Here is a 12,804-nt window from a genome sequence, read left to right as displayed (position 1 = left end):
GCTGCGGCCAGCGCGCGGGAGCTGGGCGGGAAGCAGGAGCCAATAGGAAAGCGGAGAGAGCGAGTGGCGGGAATTGTTCGCCAATCAGCGCGAGGGGGGGGTTCGCGCCGCATCCTCTGTGGCGACCCGCCCTTATGAGGTGCTGTCGTCTATTTCGCCTCAGCGGTGCCGCGCACAGCTTCTGGCTCTCTCTCTTTCTTCCCCTTACTTTTTCTCTTCCCCTTACTTTTTCTCTTCGTCCTCGCCCGCTCCGAGGGTAGCGTGGCTGTAGCCTCTCCCTTCCCCAAAGGGGCTCCCGGCCGTGCCGATGTGGCGGGTCCGCCCGCCGGTGCTGAGGGGAGAGAGGAGCGCGGACACCGTGGCCGCCATTTTGTGGCGTGTGAGGGAGCGCGGTGGGAGCTGCGCAGCAAGGAGGAGGAGGACGAGGATGTGAAGCTCTCGCTGTCTGTCGCCGTCCCTGTGACATGCCCGTGGAACCCGGCCAAGATGCCAGTATGTCCTCAGGTAGAACGCGGCAAGCCCCTGTAAAAACGGTGTCCTACACTCTTCAATTCCCTTTCCATTTCTTGGTTGCCTTCAATTCCTAGAGTTACAACAGGGATTTTTGTGGTACCTGACTCGGGGTCTGTCGAAAAACTTCTCAATGTATGTGATGGTTTTAACCAGTGTGGGCAAACAGCTGCATTAATAAATCAAAATTGCACTCTTCCCCATTTTAGCTATTAGATGCTCGTACAATGATGTAATGCTACACTTTATCGCTGGACAAGGAGTGATGGTGACATGACTGCACTTTGATATTCCATTTATAGTACATACCTTGGCCCATTAACAATAAAAATGTGCAGGAGCTGGTCATTGAGGGGGCAGGAGGATCCAGGTACCATTCAGGACTGCCCCATATGCCCATCACCACGAGTTTTACCATCCCCTGATGGTTAAACCCATCACCATGAGGGTGCCATCCCAGTTCCTTTAATCCCAGTGCTGTGCATTGCCCACCACAATACAATACATCTGACCAAGAAGAAACTTGGCTAAATAGTCAAATTAAGCAGAAAAAATACGCCATTTTCTTTTCTGTTTTTCTTTACCTGTATGCTTTTTATTCATGATGTTGTGTTGGCTCATAAAAATAAAATAACTACTATATCATCTGAAGTAAAACCTTCAGGGATGAGGTTAACCTATTAAGCTGTGATGGTTTAATCTGCATGGTTTAATCTAGATGGTTTAATTAGAAAATATTAGATTGACATTTATGTCCTGTGGCCCTAGTGTTTTTCATCCAATGTTGCACTCGAGAGCTGGTTGAGCATCCAAGGAACCATTTCCAAAATAAACAATTTTAGAGTGTTTCCAAAAGGGAGGTGTTTATCTAAGCATTTTGCAGATAGAGAAAGGCAGGCAGAAAGGCATTAAATGACTTGACAAGGTCATCCAGAGACATCAGTAATGAAACAGGGAATACAGCGTGGGCTTCCCAGCTGCCAGTTGCCTTCTCTAATCACTGCTTCCCCACGAGGCTTTCTCAAATTGTGCTTGTCAAACATTCAGAATTTGCCAGTAGATTTGGAACTTTGTTGGAATCTATAGAAGAAAGAAGCTGAACATTTTTTTGCCAGAGAAAAATGTTATGAGCACATATAGGTAAAATATTTTCCCCTATTTCAGCTGGAAACTGCGGCATTTATTTTCTGTGGAAAACAGTTTCCAGTGTCTATTTTCCAAGAGTGATTTCTGGCTTCTGCATGAACAAAACAAAAGCTTAATACTTTACTAAAGCAAAAATTTCATAGTGTGGGTCTGAGAGAGGCAGATGGAAACCAAGAGCATCAGATACTTCAATCTCCTGATAGATTTTTGCTTTATTAGCCTCTGCTAGTTTGCTTCTACTTTTTGGACATCAGTGTGTGATTTTACATATATATAAAGTTAAATGAGCTTTGTGTTGAGACCAATACACAAGCTTTTGCAGATTCTAATTTCCTTGGGGAATTGCATGATTAGCTCTGGATTCAAAGAGTAGACATAGAGGAAAATGGTTAAAATGTGTTTTGATTAGATTTTTTTTTTTTTGGTAAAAGGCTACAGAAGCTGCCAGTTTTCAAAAATTACAGAATAAAATGTAGAAGAAAGAGACAAGTAAAAGCTGTCAGGAGACTGACAGGTTAAAATGTGTTTCATCAGAAATGAGATAGCAAATCCCATCTAGTGTTTGTCACTGCTGTGTGCTTCAGGTTTGCCTGAGACTTCACCGGCTGCAGTGATACAAGTTAATTTTCTCACTGCAGAAGTATCTGCTCCTGTTAATAATTAGAGAAACTGCCAAAAGCAGAGCTGTCCGTGCAGGGACACAGATCCCTTCTTACATCATATGGATTTGATAATGTGCTGATAATTGTTAGGTGTACAACAGTTGGTTCTGCTACTGGGTATTTTGCTGAGTAATCTACGTTTTTGATTTTTAATACTAGTGGTGGTGGTAATGGCAACAATAAAATCACATCACTGTGACTTTATTGTCAAATGCAAGCATAGGTTTGCCACAAGCGCTGGGCATGGACTGGAGGAACTCACACAAACTGGACAGATAATGTATTAACAACATCAAGGGTGACAGATGCATGAAATGGATCAAAATAAGCAACAAAAGGTGCTTTTTAGCAATTCTGGAGGTTTCCCTATGGTACTGACCACTTCCCATGTGCTTCTACCCAGTTGTGTGCAAGGCATGAATGGGATTCCTCACAGTGAGGAAATCAAAGGCTAGTGAAAATGTTCTGTTCAGAATATTTGATTTATTGCTTTGATTTCTGTAATAAATATTGCTGTCCGGTGCTTTAGTTGCTTTGTTAGTAGTTGGGGTGTTTCCCCAGGTTTGTTCCATTAATTAATGTTTCACACAGTTGTGCCTCCTTTCTTTGGAATGTGGTCTGTGGTCAGCAGCCTCCCTGCCCAGACCTCTGGGTGCTGATGAAATCTCAGCATCTTGTGTTGCTGCACAGCCCTGCTCTCCCCAGAGCACCTCATCCAGTTCTGTCAGCATGAGTCAGCCTGGGGGCAGATGAACTCTGAGGTTTTTTACTCAGAAATTTGAAGCAAGGCCCCAGTGTTGTTCTCAGCTCTGGTACCGTGGCCTCTGCTGTCCTAAGGAATGTCAGGTGTTCACACACCCACCCACCTGTGGGAACTGCAGACACTGAATTTTCCTCATCACTTTCATACTGTTCCACTTTTTTCCTTAACAAAATCTACCCCTTTGCAGTACGCTTTACATTTTCAAGTGAATATCTGAGCCCAAATCAATGTGTTTCTGATGTCACGTACTTCAAGTATCAGTGTAAGGTTGAAATAAAGTCTGATGACTTTATTGTGTTTGGCACCAGAGTCCCACAGAATCCGGGAATGCTTTGGGTTGGAAGGGTCCTTAAAGCCCATCCACCCCTGCCATGAGCAGGAACAATTTCCACTATCCCAGGCTGCTCCAAGCCCCAATGTCCAACCTGGCCTTGGGCACTGCCAGGGATGCAGGGGTAGGGGCACCCTGTGCCAGGGCCTGCCCACCTTCTCAGGGAAAAATTCGCTCCTGCTATCCCATCTAACCCTGCCCTCTGGCAGTTTAAAACCATTGCCCCTTGTCCTGGCATTACCTGCCCATACAAAAAGTCCCTCTCTTTTTTATAAGCCTCCTTCAGGCACTGGCAGGGGCTCTGAGCTCTCCCTGGAGCCTCCTCCAGGTGAGCACCCCCACCTCTCCCAGCCTGGCTCCGGAGCAGAGGGGCTTCACCCTGGGAGCAGCTCTGTGGCTCCTCTGGACTGGCTCCAGCAGCTCCAGTCCTTAATGTGCTGAGGACCCCAACTAATCTGCACTTACACTTCACAGACTCTCCAGTGGCCGTATCAAGATTAAGACTGGCTTGAGAGTCCACCCTTCAAGCACCATGACCTCCCAGCTGAGTATTTTCAATTATCCTTTCTGTTTTCAGAAGTCACTCAGTTGTAGTGTGTCTCCAGAGATTGATCCCATAAGTTCAAACCTTGTTTCTGTTTATCTAAGGGGTGGCATTCCTAACTTGTCAAATATCACATTCCTCAATGACACCTTCACTAGATGATCTTTAAGATCCTTTCCAACCCAGACCATTCTGTGCTTCTATGATCTTACTCCCAAAATGACATCATTTGTGAAGGTGCTTAAGCTTTAGAGGCAGCTGTGGAAGCTCCTAAAGCAGTGGCTGTTATGGGCAGACAGAGGAGCTGTGTGTGTCTGTGTATCGTGGTTATCGCAGCTGTGGGATGTGCTGGAGTGTTTCAAACAGAGCCAGAAGCTGGAGCAGCTCAGTGGACAGAGGTGCCACAAAAGCCTTATCTCCTGCAGGCTGTGTGGCACTCAGTGACGAGCCCTGAGAGCCTCTGGGGAGCAGGTGCTGGGGACAGAAAGCAGAGCTGGCCTCTGTCCCTCAGTCGGCAGGGACACACCAAAGCCAGTGTGAAACCCCGACTTCATGGGGTCTTTGACCTCCTTGTGTGATTTGAGACTCTGCTGCATAAAGCCTTGCACTTATTTCCAGGGAAGGTCACATTTGTTCAAAACATAATTTATTTGCATTTCCTTTATTTTCTTTTTAAGTTGTCTAACTTTAGCACTTGGGGCACAGATGAAGGAGCTGCTGCCACAGAGATTTTCCATTTACATAAAAACCCCACCCACAAACACCCTTCACTGTCAGTGCATCCATTTTGCTGAGTGCTTTTCATTTTCCATGACCTTGAAAACATAAGGGCGTTTATTAATTAATTCAAATTTACAGCTGGGTGGAGGGGAGAATTGCAGATCTGAGATAAGCAATTTGTTGTGTGCCCCTTATTTGATGAGGATTGTAGGAGAAGTAGTCCAAGCCGTTGCCAAGACTTCCCCTCCCAATCAACCCTGTTTTTCATTTAACCACTGGGTAAAGAGTGACCCTAGCATGAGAAGAGTCTGAACTTAGAGGGATTGTTGTAAACTGAATTCCTGACAGTCTTGGATATGAAGAGGAGCTGGAATTATCTCTGCTTTTAACTCTTGCACTGATTAACTCACCACATTTCCTAAAGTAAACCTTTACATACTGCTATATAAACACAGCAATAATGGGAATTCTGGCTTGGACAACTCTGTCAAAGTTTGTTTCTTTTGTAAAGAAAAATCAAATTTTTTTTCCCTTCAGGTTGCATTTTACTGATTTTAGCAGTTCTTGCAGTGAGCTTGTAGAATGAAATACATCTTTGATTCTTTCTTAAAGCCTCGGTCCCAGAGCTGATGTCAGGGAGAGTTATGTGTGCATAAAGAGGAAGAAAATGTCTTGAACTTCTGTGCATTTTCAAAGAAGGATATTCCCTCCTCACCACCCTAATTCTGAATTCTCTTTCTAGACTACTGGATTATCATGTGTTCAACCAAGGATTTAGTGGAGCAGGTGAAGAGAGGACTCCAAATATGTCTAGCTAGTGTAATACATCTATGCCTCTTTGTGCCTGAATAGAATAAAATGAAAAAGAGTATTATGTTTCAGCTCCTGTTCCTAATATACAGCCTTTTAAAATAGAGAAGAAAAGGTGTAATGTTAGTGACAAGAGATTTTGACATGCACCTGAGCAGATGCTGTGCCTTCCACTAAAAAGTCTGACACTGAAACCCACCTTGCCACGTTGAGCTGTCCCTCTGACACCTAACCTGGAATCTGTGCCACATGAGAAGGAGCCTTTAGTCCTCTGAATCCCACACTAGTTAGGAAGCAAGCAGCAGAATGCTAATAAATTTAATTTACTTGCTTAATCTCCCCTGTGTTTTGTATTAATATGAATAGCATTACAGGAGCAGGGATGTGCTTATATAACAAAATGTTCTCCTTCAGTTTAAGGTTAATGTAGTTACTCGTATTTACCACACACAAATGGGGGCTTAATCCCTTGCAGCAGGACCAGCGACTTGTGTGGAAGTTCTGTTGTCAGCCAGGGAATGGGATCTCACCTCTGTGTAGCTTCCCCAAATCCTGTAATATTAGATACTGGAGACGTTCCTGTCTCACCACAGATGACACAGTGGGGATGTGGAGGAGAGCAGTATTGATCCAAAGCATGGATTTTCCTTGTTTGCTTTCATAGCCTAAAACACAAATAAAGGCCTGATTTTTCTCCATCACTCAAAGGCTCCTGCCTTGCTCTTGGATTGCATATGGTGCAGTGTAGAAATGATGCTGTGCTGTAATGTCCACTGGTCTGTTCTTGTTAATTAAAACGAGATTGATCATTTTTTCCTGTCAGCACGGTGAGTTTGGTTCCCTTCAGCCCACACCAATGGAGTCTCACTGGTGACTGCACTAAACAGCCCAGCAGTGTTTGACTGACTCACCGGCACCCAAGGTAAGGGGATGTGATTCTGTGATTATCCTCTCTCAGTCAGCACCAGACACAGGGCATCTCTCTGGTTCGGGGTGCTCTCTTCCTGCACATCATAAGAAATTAATCTGTGAAATTGTGACAAGTGTAAATATGAACGTCCCACCCTCCTGCTCTCCTCCATTGTCCCTGACTTCACAGGGGACATTTGCCAAATAGGCAAGCATGGTTAAACTTCGGACATGTCTTCAGGATAGAGTTTTATAACCCATTTTCATTTCTCAACCTCCTTTTGTACCTCTTGCACTAGAGCTGCCTTTGTTTTCCTGTTGTATTATAGAGTCAGGATAATACCACCATTTCATAAATGTGGAGTATCTTCTCTTATTCCATGTTTTTGTTAATTTTGATATGGAAGGCAGCTGCTCAGTTCGGTCTAATTTATTTTCTGCATGGAAACTGAGAGATGTCTGTTGTCATTCTGTGCAGAACCTGGGCATGATTCCGATCATCCAGCAAGTTCACAGCCTAATTTTGCCAGTTTCAGCTGATTTCTTCTGATATTGTTTGATAGAAAGAAGAGTGAGAGCCTCACTCAGTCTTACTTCTTGTTGTTACACAAAACCTGGATATATAGGGATGCAAATAAATCCAATCTTAGTTGTTATTCTCAGCAAAATATCAAGTGTGATAGCTGGAATGTCATTTGTGATGGAAGAGATTTTGTTTTCCTATCTCAGCTTTCCAGAGATAGAGTATTTGCTAATGTTTAACAACAGCTTGATGTCAGTGGAAAACTCAGATGCCATTTGACATAAGCTCTCACATTAATCAAGAAAAATGTACATTCTGAGAGGCATTTCTGCTACCTGAACAGAAATGAGGCTTGGGGTCACAGTGGAAGGTTGGAGATCATTCTCAAGCTGCTTTTTTCCTCATATGCTTGCAAAACAGTGTTTTCAAAACACAGCTGCTTTCCAAAAAAGCATTTTCATGGCTTTACTACATTAATTATAAAGGTAGATGTAAAAATGTCTTAATCCCAGCAGTGCTAATGTCAAATAATTGTTAGTGCTTGAAGAGGCTGATGGAGAATATTTTAACTTGAGGGTAAAGGACTGAAATGGAAGGGTTTTATATTTATTGTGCTACCATTCCCAGTGCCTCAGTCTGTCTCCTGTGCTGTGTAGTGTGTCTCTGGGATTGACAGCCACTGCTGCAGAGAATCTGCAGATCACCTAAACTTTCCACTATGCTGGCATTTCTTCCCCCAAGAGACGGCTTTGGTGTGATTCCTGCATATCCTTCACCAAGGATTTCATGCTCCCTGTTGAAGTAAGGTATCACCCAGGCTCCTGCATTAAATTCCCTTCAAACCAGAAAACAGTTTTCTGGAATGCTGGCATTGCCTGTGTGTCTGGGAACCAACCTGGAAGTTGTCTGGAGGATTTGTGCTTCTGCCATGAAAGTGCAGAGTGTCTCAAGGACACTTCAGTGCCATAAGGAAGGTGCTGAGTGAGGTGACCCTGCCTTTATCAGGATGAGTGCTGCCTTTTGTAGACGTCTCACTAGTGGAACAAAAGCCATTATACCACAGTGGCCCAGGACTTGAGATAGTAACAGACGCAGTTGGAAAGTTTTAAAGGTATTATTGGACAGTGCCCAGCAGACTCATGTTTGCAAGTGAAGTTAAGCACTGTTCTTATTGAGAAACAATGAGCTTTTAAATCTGTCTGGGCTTTTCATCCCATTCAAAGCAATCTGTGCCCATTCTCCAGTACATGTAAGTTGTGCAAGGTTTCTTAAAGTTTTAAAAAATAAAGTAGGATGCATTAATCTGAGAATTTCTTGCAAAACAAAGAAAAATATATTCCATATTTTAAAAAGTTTTATTAGTTTTAAGAAAAATACAGAGCATTTTTCTTAAATGTACATTCATTCTGACTGTACAGAAACAAACAATTCATGTATAGGTATCTTAGCCACTGTGTGTTGTGGATGCCAAACATTTATGTGGATTTGGAAAGTTACTGGAGAAATGCAAGGCAAGAAAGCTGTGATTGGCCATTAGAGGTGGAGATGATAACCCTTGGAACCAGAGAGCCCTGGAGCCAAAGGTCACTGAGGGTTTGAGAGGATATCAGGGAAGTGTTTTCATGGGATTTTCCTGCAAAAGACTCCCAGCAGTAGCCACTGCCTCCCTCAAGGTATCCAGGGAGGTGGTGGATTCTGAGAGAGGTTTCTCAGGCACTTCCTGCTGCTATGGAGAGCAAGCTTGGCCGACAAGAAAGTCTTAGTGCATCTCTGGGGTGAATATAAATAAGAAATGGGGAGATAAAAACAGGGCTGGAAGAATGCAGCCTGGCACAGCACATGGCTGTGGCGGTCTCAGTCTTTCTCAGAGGAAACAGGACTTGAGACCCTGTGAAGGGCATCAGGAATGTATCCACTGGCTGATGTTGGAGGCTGGACTCGAAACAAATCTTTAGTCTGCACCTCTGTCTGTTCAACTACTTCATGAACGTTTTTGTACTCAGAATCACATTTTTCTAGTTGCTTTTTTGAGTGATAGAAAGCATACAGAAATATATGTTGTATTAGCCATGTATAAAATACAGGAAATCAAATCGGGCACAAAGCCCAGGCACCATCTTTATTAATACTACGGGGGTTTTTTTGATGGGGGGGAAGCTGTTTAATTCATCCTTTTTAAAGGGATGAATAAAATCCCTTTATTCATTCTTTAAAAATATCCAGACAGCTCAAACTAAAAGAAACTCTCAGCATATCATATCCAGCAGCTGGGGAAGTGAATTTTGGGCTCAGCACACATTATCCATTCCAGCAGCGTGCACACCTTTATCCTCCGTCTCCTACCTGCTTTCATAATGAGCCTTCCAGAGGCAAGAACACATGTCCTGAAACAACTTCTGGGGGTTACTTAATTGCTCAGTGACCTTTTCTAGATTTGCCAAATCGCTTAAGCTCAAGCACCACTCATCAGTATTTAATGTATACCATGAAGTGCCACTCAATTTTCAAATACTTAGTTCTGAACTTAGTTATTATTTCCGTGAAGAAGGATTTCCAAATCTCTCCCTGTTGGCAGAATGAAAGCAGATAAAACTGGGTAAATCCTCAGCTACCTGAAATATGCCAGGGGACAACCATTAGGGTCACTCTGTCACATGTTTTGAATCCTGAATTTTGTCTTAAAATGGTTGTAAATTTGTGAAAATGGCCTTCAGAATCAGAGGGTCAGGGACAATGCTTGGGGAAAAAGCCTGCAACAGATGTTGTGAACTCTCTCCCATTGAAACATATAAAAAGCAATGTTTGCATGTCACAGCATCCAAGTATCATATGCTCATAAATATGGAAATTAATAATATTTTTCTCCTGACCAAGGTCTCTGAAAAAAATAACAATTGAGAGTTGGCAGGTGAGTGTTAAAGGTTCATCCTCTTGCCATGACCTCTGCAACTGGTAATCCCTGAGCAGAGTCATATGTTCTTTCATTCTGTGAGCACTGCAGGATAACTAGGAGTTGTGAAGTGGCAATGAGATGATGTAAAGCCTCAGCCTTCCCAAAGTTCCTCTGGAACTGGCACCAGGAGGCAGCTCCCTTGCTCCCCTAAGACAACCTTGAATTTTACATGCACTGATGGACAGTTTTCATATCAGCATTAGTTCTCTTCATCCCCTTTTCAGTTCTAGGATGGCACAAGCTTGGACACTCTTAGTGTGTGCATTACATTTTCCAAACTCCAGTTTGTGAGTCTGAGGGTTAGAAATACAACTTTTTTTTTTTTTTTTTTACAAAGGTGAGAATATGAGAATATCTGTTAGTGACGTGACACCAAGAACTGAAGACCTCAGCAAATGTTATAGCTTTAAAATTTAATCTGAGTCTTGTGCCATAGTGGCCATGATACTCACTGTTATTGAAGTATATGGATATATTATGGTGAGGGTGAGAAGAACATTCCAGAAAGAAATGTCCAAAAAGGAGTTAAGTAGAGAGAAGACAAAACGCTCCTCTGTCTAAGCACTTCAAACCACTCCCTGAAGCTGTGAAGATCCAGAAGACACTGGCAATCTCTGCTGGTTAAAGGGAATAAGTCAGGGTAATCAGGTTCCAGCTGATTTTTCTTATACGAGAGTTTACGAATTCCATTACACTCATGTTAACTTCAGAATTGTTCTGGTTACCTTCTTCCATTGAAGTGCGTTGCTTGAAACTTGATAAAATAGCAAAAGTAATTATAAATTTGGCTGGGAGACAGACAGGAGCTATGTCTGGCTGGATCCGTGGCTGTTCAATATTAATTTTTCTTCTTCCTTTTGCACAGTGACAGGGCACAATTTATTTTTACAATTGTATTGAGATACTTTGTGGATGCTCTCAGAGTTCAGTTGGAATCTTCTCTCTGTACTAAGATGCTGTTGTTGGTCAGTGCTTTTATTCATACACCAGAGTTCAGAGCTCCAGGAAAAAAGGACTGCACTAAGGAAGAGTACAGTTCAGGATGCAGGTTCCTGAGGATTCAGAGCTGTGTTGGGAACGTGCATCCTGATTTGAAGATGATGTTGAAGTTCTTGAATGAAATCATGAACCAGGGGGAAGCCCTGACTGATGGCCAGAGTAGGACAGGGGAAGCAGTTTCTCTGTCAGGCATTGCTGTGGCCTGGGACAACTCTTCCTGCAGGGTTTCATGGCAGCTGCTGGGCTTGAAGCAGAAAGATGTGAGTCTAACAGGAATTCAAGGAAAAAACTGCAGTGTCTCAAAGCTGCTTTGAATTAGGGTTGGGTAGGAATGATTTTTCATGCTGGCTGCTGGAGAAAGGTGGTGGAATCATTGTCCATATTGTGAGGAATATCTGTGTGTGTGGTGGACGCTGCTATTTCCTATGTCCAAGCCCAAGCCCATGCTAGAGAATTCCTGGAGGAGATGGCAGGAAGGAGAGGGGCACTAGTGTTTGCTTGCAGCCAGGTGCCTGAGTGAGGTCCTCTTGTCTGAGACTGACAAGCACTGACTGCTGCCGTAATGTACTGGGGTATTTTTACTCTAAAAGCACAGTCTGAAAAGGCTAACTTGTTCTGCCATGTATAGCAAATGATCCGTCTGCTGAGCCACCTGGAAGGCCTCTATTTTTAGGCTCTTTCCTTGGAGCAGTCGTAACTTGAATTGACATATTGTTAGCCAAAAGCATGGCACACGAGGCAGGAATATGTCTGGAGCCATGCAAGCCACTGATTGTTAGCAGCACTGGCAACAGGGGCTTGGCAAGAGGCAGTTTGCTTTTTCCAAGCGGGAAAGCAAGCACACAGGTTTAACTAGCACAGGCCTGGCTTTCAGCAGCCAGAGCTGAGCGGCCTCAACAAGTCAGTCCTTGAGCTCAAAGAGGGGAGGAGGATTTGAACAGCTCTGAGCTGCGTGGCAGAGTTCAGCCTGGCACACCCAAGTGGCCTGGAGTACACTGCTGAGGCCTGAGCTGTACAAGGAAGGGATGAGGTTTTGGTTAACATTTTACAGAGTTTGATTTTTCTTTCTTAATTAAGACATATTTTTCTCAGATCTTCACACTTCTTCCTCACTCCCCTGCTACTTATAGTCCATGGTCACCGAAGCCCCACGACCTCACACAGGCTGTTCTTTTCAAGGCCACTGTTAGGGTACAATCCCCTAATCTTCAGACATTTCTGTATTTTCTTTCTATATGTTTGACTTTGAATATTGCTGTATTAAATCACACCCTCTTGTGTTGACAGATAAATCCTTATTTATCACTTTGCCAATCTTCATTTCATTCCCACAAGGAATTGGCAAAGCTTTCCTATCTGTGGATCCTCAGGAAGTTAATTTGAATTACTTTTTCTGTGTGTTCTCTGTGGGTGCAGGTGGACATTTCTGTTTGCTTTCTTACCATTAAGTACTGGGAATTTTGGTTCCTTTTTCCCAGATCAACTTGCCGATTTGCGTGGAAATCTGATTTCCTGTTTGTTCTTGCTGTGTTTTGAGAATAGAGAAGTGTAATTGCTGCCCCATATTCTAGTACTACAAGAAGCCACTGGTGAAACTTTGCCAGACAGAATCCCTGTGCATTCCCAGGAAAGCAGAAGCACCTACAGACCCCTGTGTATGTATTACTTGTACAAATGTTTGCAGTTCAGGTGCTGGTTTTTATTAAACTGTGGGCAAGGGGGTACTTTGATTTCACTCAATCAATTTCCAGCAGCCTTTCCTTGCTTTAAAACACTGTCAGAATCTCAGGAGTCCATGCCCTGCCTCTGAAAACATGCAGTCATGGAGTTTAAAATGATTTCCACTTAGTTTCTGTTGGAAAGGCTGTCAGACCAATGTGTTATCCAGCAATTGGAGCTGACTGGAGGAGTGTTCTTCTGTAATTCTCTGCAGC

At 43.4% G+C, this 12,804-nt stretch overlaps 1 protein-coding gene across 1 annotated transcript in view; it reads left to right on the top strand.

The window, feature by feature from the left end:
- Positions 1–142: 142 nt before the first annotated feature.
- HCN4 (hyperpolarization activated cyclic nucleotide gated potassium channel 4) overlaps positions 143–12,804 on the top strand; it is a 128,279-nt gene continuing 115,617 nt past the window's right edge. Inside the window, exon 1 of the mRNA XM_015638892.1 lies at positions 143–504. The gene's annotated coding sequence lies outside the window, so the exon portion shown is untranslated. The remainder of the gene's footprint in view (positions 505–12,804) is intronic.

Source organism: Parus major, chromosome 10 (assembly GCF_001522545.3).
Source record: "Parus major isolate Abel chromosome 10, Parus_major1.1, whole genome shotgun sequence".
Classification (NCBI taxonomy): Eukaryota; Metazoa; Chordata; class Aves; order Passeriformes; family Paridae; genus Parus; species Parus major.
The sequence above is the reverse complement of the archived record's forward strand: the minus strand, read 5'-3'. Positions and strand labels throughout refer to the sequence as shown.